Raw genomic sequence first — 10,017 nt, forward strand, 5'->3', positions numbered from 1 at the left:
CCGCGGTGGCGGCTCTGGCGCGGGACGCGGACCCCACGTCGCCATTGTCTTAGTCCGCCTTATTGTCCGCCTCCGTGGCTTACTCACCATGCCCACCCCTCTCAATGACCCCACTGTACAGAGGGGCTGCTTGGGACAGAGGGGCAGCTTCTCAGGACAGAGGGACAGCTTCTCGGGACAGAGGGACAGCTGCTCGGGACAGAGGGACAGCTGCTCGGGACAGAGGGACAGCTGCTCGGGACAGAGGGACAGCTGCTCGGGACAGAGGGACAGCTGCTCGGGACAGAGGGACAGCTGCTCGGGACAGAGGGGCAGCTGCTCGGGACAGAGGGGCAGCTGCTCCGGGCGGAGGGGCTCTAGCGGCCCCTGGCTGACTGGCGGCACTGGCGGCCCCTGGCTGACTGGCGGCCCCTGGCTGACTGGCGGCACTGGCGGCCCCTGGTTGACTGGCGGCGCTGGGCTGACTGGCGGCACTGGCGGCCCCTGGTTGACTGGCGGCACTGGCGGCCCCTGGCTGACTGGCGGCACTGGCGGCCCCTGGCTAACTGGCGGCACTGGCGGCCCCTGGCTGACGGGCGGCACTGGCGGCCCCTGGCTGACGGGCGGCACTGGCGGCCCCTGACTGACGGGCGGCATTGGCGGCTCCTGGCAGACGGGCGGCGCTGGGCAGACGGGCGGCACTGGCGGCGCTGGGCAGACGGGCGGCACTGGCGGCGCTGGGCAGACGGGCGGCACTGGCGGCGCTGGGCAGACGGGCGGCACTGGCGGCGCTGGGCAGACGGGCGGCGCTGGCGGCGCTGGGCAGACGGGCGGCGCTGGCGGCGCTGGCGGCGCTGGGCAGACGGGCGGTGCTGGCGCTGGGCAGACGGGCGGCACTGGCGGCGCTGGGCAGACGGGAAGCTCCGGCAACGCTGGGCTGAGTAGCTCTCCTAGCGCCGAACAGGCGGGAGACTCCGGCAGCGCTGGAGAGGAGGAAGGCTCTGGTAGCGCCGGAGAGGCGGGAGACTCCGGCAGCGCTGGAGAGGAGAGAGCCCCTGCAAGGATGGGCCGGAGAGACAGCCTGGTACGGGGAGCTGCCACCGGAGGGCTGGTGCGTGGAGGTGGTGACGGATAGACCGGGCCGTGCAGGCGCACTGGAGCTCTTGAGCACCGAGCCTGCCCAACCTTACCCGGTTGAATGGTCCCGGTCGCCCTGCCAGTGCGGCGAGGTGGAATAGCCCGCACTGGGCTATGCAGGCGAACCGGGGACACCGTGCGCAAGGCTGGTGCCATGTAAGCCGGCCCAAGGAGACGCACTGGAGACCAGATGCGTAGAGCCGGCTTCATGGCACTTGGCTCGATGCCCACTCTAGCCCGGCCGATATGCAGAGCTGGAATGTACCGCACCGGGCTGTGCACCCGCACTGGGGGCACCGTGCGCTCCACAGCATAACACGGTGCCTGCCCGGTCTCTCCAGCCCCCCGGTAACCACAGGAAGTTGGCTCAGGTCTCCTACCTGGCGTAGCCATACTCCCTGTTAGCCCCCCCCCAAGAAATTTTTGGGGCTGACTCCCGGGCTTCCATCCACGACGCCGCGCTGCCTCCTCATACCAGCGCCTCTCCGCTTTCGCCGCCTCCAGTTCTTCTTTGGGACGGCGATATTCTCCTGGCTGAGCCCAGGGTCCTCTTCCGTCTAATTCCTCCTCCCATGTCCATACCTCCTCGCGCTGCTCCTGCTGCTGCTTTTTCCGTTGCCCATTACCACACCGCTTGGTCCTGTTGTGGTGGGTGATTCTGTAACGATTCTCTTGTTGTGAAGTTGAGGCGGACCAAAACGCAGCGTGGTGGTTGTTCATTGTATTTTAATGAAGACACTATACATGAACAAACTAACGAAAACAAGAAACGTGAGAACTCAAAACAGCCCTATCTGGTGCAAACACAAAGACAGGAACAATCACCCACAAACACACAGTGAACCCCAGGCTACCTAAGTATGATTCTCAATCAGAGACAACTAATGACACCTGCCTCTGATTGAGAACCATACTAGGCCGAAAACATAGAACTGCCGCAAAACATAGAAAAACAAACATAGACTGCCCACCCAACTCACGCCCTGACCATACTAAATAAATACAAAACAAAGGAAATAGAGGTCAGAACGTGACACTGGGAGAGATTTGGTCCATGTCTGCCTGTAGGATCTGGTTCTGTAACCCATTGTTGCTGCCTTTGTACTGTATGTGTGGGGGGATGATCTGCGAAGCGCTGACTGTGTGTGTGTCTGGTAGTGATTGTCCGTTGCTCGTCCACAGGCTAACAGAGCCTTTTTCCTCATGTGGCGAGGGTATCGTATTCATTAGAGCCAAGCGGAAAATGAAATCAAGCGTCTCTTTTTGGACTGAAGTTTCAGTCCGTTTTCTTGCGTTTGGTGCCTAATGAATATGGCCCAGCTAACGGGGACTCCAGTGACGTCAGCCGTAGTTCTGTCACCATCCATTTGCTTCTTCAGCTTCTGTGAAATGTTAATCAGTACTACTTTAATTTGTACTGCATTAGCATTTTGATTAACTCTGCCGGGGCTTCGCCTGTGCACTCAGGGTTCTCTTTAGTCATAGTTACTGCCTGGGAATTACTTTCTGATTATTTAAGTTTATTAGAATGCATCGGAGCTTGGCAACTCTAACCTTATGAGGGAGGGAGGGAGCAGGTTAGCGTTTTTTCGTCATGAATCTTGTTCTGGAGCGAGCTCTGCAGAGTGGTCATAAAATATGATTTTAAACCTTAACCCTAACCTTAACAACACTGCTAACCCTAATGCCTATCCCTAACCTTAAAAAGCAACACCAAAAAGCAATATAGCCCATTTTTACTTGTCAGCTTGCCCCAGTTCTGCCTCCAGGACAAGGCTCATCCCAAAAAACGTCAACCTGCGAAAAAGTAGTGTGGGGGGTGTTAGAGAAATTGAGGGCTGTATTTATTGTGTAGATGTTTAACATGTGCATGAATGTGTAAAGACATGCTGAATTTGAGTGTGCAAAATGGGCTCAATCCTAACATAACTTATTGTGAGTAAATCTCACACTGATGTCAGTGGGGGATGTTATATAGTCATATAAATGCACGCATTTTTCAACTAAAGTATTCCCTGTCTGTCTACAGGCCATGCTGGACGTAGCAGCCAACGAGGGCTGGCTGGTGACTGCTCTCAGCATCTGTAACCTGGTGCAGATGATCATTCAGGGCAGGTGGCTGTGACTCCTCTATACTGACCCTACCTACCATAGAGCAGCAGCACCTCTACCTGTTCAGGTAGACAACATGACTCTACTGACCCCCACCCCCACCCCCAAACTCTGCAAGCATTCTTATCATTTGGCAGCATTGGTTACATTCTGCTAACCTCAGGGCTGCTCATGCACACACACTAACACACACAGACACACACACACACACACACACACACACACACACACAGACAGAGAGGAAATTCAAGAGTGAGTGTCCAAGGCAATCTTAATTATTTTTACATACACACCATGTGGATTTGAGACACTGTGTCCTGCAGTGAAGAATAATTTTGTGCCAACTCAATAAATATGGTAAGGAGAAAGGGATAGAGGGATGAGAGAGGACAGAGGTTCCAGTGGCAACGACACAGCAGGAAGTGTGGTTAGGATTTAAAATCACATGACTAGATCTGCCCCCTGTTGTTCCCCGCAGCAGGTGGAGCTCCAAGGGAGGGAGGGGTGGAGCCAGGGGCTTCCACAGACCAATAGAAGGGCTCCCTAAGCTGGTTGCCTCCTGCGAGGGACGGGAGAACACCTTCGCTGCCATCTTGGGGGAGGAGCTTCAACCCCATCAGATCTCCCAGGTAACAACCTTCTAACATTCTGCGTTCCTTCACCTCACTGTTATACTGGATGTGTAAAGTGACACTTTCCATTCGAGACAGAGGCTTTCTAGGGGTACATACTCTTCACCATGAACCCTCCCGTCTCTATTGTCCTCCACCACAATGAAATAACGTGAAATACTTCCAAGGTGTTGGCCTCATCTCTCTATTCATGTAATGTTCTCAAATACACTACCAGAGCACTAGCAAACAACATTTACATACACTCTACCAACGTCAGCCCACACACACACACACGCACGCACGCACGCACGCACGCACGCACGCACGCACGCACGCACGCACGCACGCACGCACGCACGCACGCACGCACGCACGCACGCACGCACACACACACACACACACACACACACACACACACACACACACACACACACACACACACACACACACACACACACACACACACACACACACACACACACACACACACACACACACACACACAGAGTGAGAAGCATCAGAGAAGCATCAGTCTGTCGCGGTGTTCCAAGGTACCTCCAGGATCTCCTATTACGGTCCAATGCAAGGATTTACAGCACCAATCTAAGTGCTAATTGCAGCTGTAATGAGAGCGTCCAGGCACCACTGCCAGCCCAGCGGCCTTGCCCAATCAGTGTCAATGCTCCCCCGCCTCCCAGCCACTCAACGCTCTCCCCCCCATGGCATTGCGGCCTGGCTAATTAAATAACTAGATGCGTGGCAGCATCCCAGTCTGATTCGCCAGGGGACAGTAATCCTTACATAAATAGCTTTTGTTGGGTGAATCTGAGAGGCTTTTCTCCTTCTCCCATCCCAGTCCCTCCCTGACACTGACAGGGTCTTCAGGAGGAAAACATACACACACTCAGACACACACATTCGCACACCTATCATCCATACTCTCTCTCTCTACCTTACCTCTCTTGCTCTCTATCCCCTTTTGGATTTGTGTTTTCTTCTCCATTCGAGTCAGAGATGTTAAAGTCACCATGACAAAGCTTTAAGAGGCACCTAAGACCATGGGAATTATGTGTGTTTGAATGAATCAAGCCTTCTTCAAACGCTCCAGTCTTACCAGATAGATATGTCCATCTTATACAAGGCTCTCACTTAAGTCTGACTATCTCTCTCTCTTCACCTCTGGCTCTTTGTTTGTCTCCCTCCTCTTTTCTCTCTCTCTGCACTTCGGTCTAACACATTTCCTTGTCTCTCTCTCCCTCTCTCATTTCCCTGCACTCCTCTCTGTTTCTCTCTTACTATCCCTCCTCCCTCTCCTCTCTCTTCCAGGCCTGGTCGTTCCTCAGCCATCTGCCGGTGGTGGAGGTGCGTCTGAGTGTGAAGGGTTGGTGGGAGGGGTGTGGGGAGCAGGCACAGCGCCCCCTCCCTGCGGCCAGGGGAAAGCTCAGAGACGAAAGAAGCTGGCTGGACGTCCACGCTGACCAGGAGTACGTCCTGCAGGTCTCACTGCAGCGCATCAACACCGGCCAGCAGAGGGTACGTACACACACTCATGCTCACACATGTATAAAGGAGCCCACACAAACATTATTGACGTTAGTTATGAGTTGATTTGTCGTCATGTTTTCCAGAGGAAGCAGGACAGTAAGACCCAGGCCCCCAGGTTCCCCAAGAATAAGGATGAGTGAGGGCTGGTTTCTGGTTCTAGGAGAGGTGGAGCGCAGAGAGCTACTGGCCGTCAAACGCATCGGATACTGCCGACACCGCAGCACCGTTTCCCTGGCCTTCTACACCCCTGAGATGACCGGAAAGTATGTACGGGAATGTTAAAAAGAATAGGAAAAAGGTCAACACTTTATTTTATTTTGGGTCTAAGCCCGGTTACTTTATGCATCTTGGGACAGCTGCCAGTGTGAAAGGGCTTTATAAAATAGTTGGATTAATTTATATTTATCCCACCACAAACTCTTACTTCCCCTGGTAACCCCCTCCTCTCGCTCCAGGTGTATCTACACGCTATGCTTGATGAGTGACAGTTACCTGGGTCTGGACCAGCATTATGACCTCCACCTCAACATGACCCCTGCCTGCATCGCAGCCCAGGTCAACAGTGAAGTCACTGAGGCCATGGGAGGAATGTCCGTCAAGTGATACATCAACATGATGACATCATCATGAGTGACATGGTGACAATGACCATCTAAAAATGACAAGAGACAATGGCCATGTGTATTTAGAGGCCAATGTTTGGGATATTTACCCTGATGATGTGATGGTGGTAATTGTGTGACTGGATGTTAGCCTTAAAGCAGGGATGTAGGGAACGAGGGAGGGAGGGAGCGAGGGAGGGAGGGAGGGAGGGAGGGAGGGAGGGAGGGAGAGAGGGAGGGAGGGAGGGAGGGAGGGAGGGAGAGAGGGAGGGAGGGAGGGAGGGAGGGAGGGAGAGAGGGAGGGAGAGAGGGAGGGAGAGAGGGAGGGAGGGAGGGAGGGAGGGAGGGAGGGAGGGAGGGAGGGAGGGAGAGTCTGGGTCATGGGCTATAAGAAACTATTGGGCCTAATGGGACCCTCCTGTACAATGATCAGTCAGTCAAAAGAAATACTCATGAAAGACGGGGCTGTGAAGTTACCTCATCAACATTGTGTAATACAATGAATACCTATTTTGTTGCAGTATATCATATCATTCCCCAGTCATATTATGTCAATTATATTTCCAGGCATTGGCCTACTATCTAAAACTCCCCAAATCCACCAACTTTTGAACTGGTATTGAGAAAAAATAAAATAGTGCTGTGGGGCTACAGGTACTGCCCCCCACCCCCACAATCCTTAGTGTATAGCAAAGTTAAGCTTCCTCCTTTCCTTCTTCTTCCTCTCCTCTTTCTTTGTGGAAGATTCATCTATAGAAGCTGATCAAACTGCCGTAGACAGTCATACAAGGAACAGAAGAACATAACCATAATGCATAGAGGTAAATGTGTAAAGGTGTCTGTGTCTCATTCATTACTATGTTGTAACTGTGTTTATTTTCTTGGGAGAGCTGACAACTATATTTTAGAACCAAAACTTATGACAAAATTCAGCTGCGTCTTTGTTCTGATTTTTGGATTGTCCAATCAATCGAAGCAGATGTAACTTCTCTGTTGATTGAATATAATGACTTTTGTAAAATACTTTTGTTTGGTTTGAAAAGTCTTTGAAATTATTTGTGGGTTTTTCAACTTTGGGAAAGTGATCTATATATTGTTATGTTATATATTACACTTACTATTAATGCCAAAAAAACATATCATGCAAATAATTACCGATAAACCTCCTATTATAAAAAGCACAGCATTTCATCTCAAACTACACAGCATGTACAAATACTTTCTCTACTGACACTGTCTGTCTGGTTGCACCACCATGTCCTTTCTATAGGATACAGTCTGTCACTGGGGCCATTTTCCTCTGCTATGGTTTCATCTGAATATGGACACCGTGTGGTCCTAAAGAACAACTCTGTCAGTCAGACATGGGTCAAATAAACATGTCAAACAGTTTCAAGTATTTGGTAGTGTTTGTGGTGAGCATGATTTAGATCTGTACCTCGACCCCTGCGCTGGACTCTCCTCTCCTGTAGCGGTCAGGTTCACCACGTGATCGCCATATATCCACCTCTTTACTATTGGATTCAGAATTGCAGAATGCTAATAGGCCTATTGTATGGGAATTAAACCATAAGAAAGAAAATAGCATAAGCTACTTTTTTTCAGTCTGTATGCAGGGTATCCCAAATTTGAGCTTAATTAAATACGAATATAATTGTGTTACTTTATAGCCAAAGTGTGACAGGGACTCCAATGTAATTTGATGATTTTCGTCTGAGTAGGCCACATAGCTAAATAGTGGGCTGTGCAGACCTCAGTGCAAGACCTGTATTTTATTATAGGTGTAGGTTGTTTGGTAGTGTAGCCTACTGCATTACGGTTAGTTATGGATATTAGTCTAGCAGTGCCTAATGTGATAATCCACGTTTTCGAGTTAAAAACTATAGAGTCTAATCTAATTAGCATAATGAACAAATCACCATCAAAATCCTTCTGCTTAAGCTAGCTAGAGGTATCTGTTTATATCTGATGTTTTTTTTGGCATGGGCTGCGTCTCAATCTACTGCTTCTGCCAATGGCGGCCTTCCGCATCTGTGGTGGAAGGTGATCGAGCTACAGCGGTGTTTGTCAGATCAGGAGACATCTCACAAAAACATCTCTGTCATCTGAACGGTTTGGCCTAAAAAACGAATATGTTCTCCGTTTTTCTCTACTACCCCCACAAGCGTCACTTCATGGGACACGTCTGAAGTCTTACCACTGATCTGCCAGCTTTCGGTCGGAATTGTCAGTTTGGGCTACACACTAATATGACCCCTCTATAGAAAGGTAAGGCTATTATGAACATATACATGTTGTTTTGCTCTAGGACACCCACAAGCCTCATCTGAAGGTGGCCCAGTACCAGATTTATGGAAATAGTTTAGCGCCCAAAATGTATTTTTGTTTTAATATGGGTTAAAAAAAACATATTTCCTGATCTTTAATCTCTCAGATATAGGACAGACACTTTAAAAATAAAATGTTTTATTAACTTTTTGATAATCGTTTTTTCCATGTATGAATGTTATTCAATGTGTTTCTATAAACTAATAGCAATAAGGCCAAATTCAATGTTTTATCAAGTAAGTGAATACTCTTTTTATAGGCCTACCTAAAGGGGTCCTAAAATTCAAAATCATAGCTAAATGATCCTTGGTATGACCATCTTAAAACAATGCCAAATGTTATTTTAGTAGAACCCCAGCTTAGATTCTTAAGGATGAACTTTTCTGTTATTTTCAAAGTGTAGGCTATCTCTGTGTGTAGCCATTTACACAAAACGTCGTTAGATTGTCTAACTTGAGGCATGCTACATTACTTTCGATTAAGGCCATCAATGACAGTGAACATGTTGCTGTGAATTTCGTCATGTTTGGCTAATAACTGTATGGAATCATTTTAAGTCCATCCTGGGGACTTAATAAGCTCGAGTATTTTCTATTCTCTTTCCCACAGATAGTTGCAGTCTAATTAGTAGTACATTTGGGTTTTACGAAAAGGTTCAACTGGCATCAACTATTCCGTGCATGCACCCATCCTGGGTTATTTTTCTTCATCGCGCGCCGCAGGAGATATTCCTATCATCTGGGCGTCCGTGTCGAAAGTGAAAGAATACGAACACAACACATGATGGGAGAAAGACTAGAAGAGTGTGGATGAGGTGGGGTGGGAGAGTGCATGGGCAAGGGCACACTTGTCTTTCCGTTAACGTATCCCAATATGGTGTCAAGATCCGAGGAAAAAAATGTTATATTACGTTCCAAATTGATTTCGCATAGGCCTAGTTGTTTAAACCTGGGTTGCAATAAATTAACAAATTCTTATTTTTTATATTAACTGCTGGGGCTATAATTATATATTTTGCCGTTTGTCATCAGCGATTTTATTTTGTGCAATTGTCTGTTTTATCGGAAATAAAACGGAAAGGTCGAGATATGGGAAACACTCTTTTCACGCCACTTTGATACTGAAGTGACTTTTTTCGTGGCAGGTAAGGAGACTGGGGTTGGGGTTAAGGGTAAGCAAAAATACTCTCCTAACCTCCTACAAAAAATTGCTAGGTATCGAAATGGCGTGAAAAATGTCCCATCGACATATAATCTAAGCCTATCTTTCAAATATTCCTCATTTTCAATAAAGAATCACTTCGATGTTGCAACATTTTCAATTTTATTCAATATCACGAACGTACATTATTAATCTGTTTTGCGTAAAATGTACCCTATAGGCCCTAGACATCCAGCGTTTCCATATCTGCCATCTCGTTTGGCAGTTTATCAACTGCATCAATTGAATAAGCTCCGCGGACTAAATGCGCTGTGGCACTGGTCTATCAACATACATCAGGTTATGTCATGGAATTGCATCTATAGTGCATGGTCATCTAACCTGCTATCCCCGAGATATTACATTGAAAAACATTTTGCATACCTACATTGTTGAACGACTTGACATTTTGAAATTGTACTATAACCGTGTTTATACTTTTTGGTTATTAACCTACTATGTTATTCCTCAATAGCCCTAAACGTAGCCTATATTTCCTT

At 48.6% G+C, this 10,017-nt stretch overlaps 1 pseudogene; it reads left to right on the plus strand.

The window, feature by feature from the left end:
- LOC110503770 overlaps positions 1-6,164 on the plus strand; it is a 55,547-nt pseudogene extending 49,383 nt beyond the window's left edge.
- Positions 6,165-10,017: the final 3,853 nt, after the last annotated feature.

The sequence above is a fragment of the Oncorhynchus mykiss genome, chromosome 3, assembly GCF_013265735.2.
Source record: "Oncorhynchus mykiss isolate Arlee chromosome 3, USDA_OmykA_1.1, whole genome shotgun sequence".
Lineage (NCBI taxonomy): Eukaryota > Metazoa > Chordata > Actinopteri > Salmoniformes > Salmonidae > Oncorhynchus > Oncorhynchus mykiss.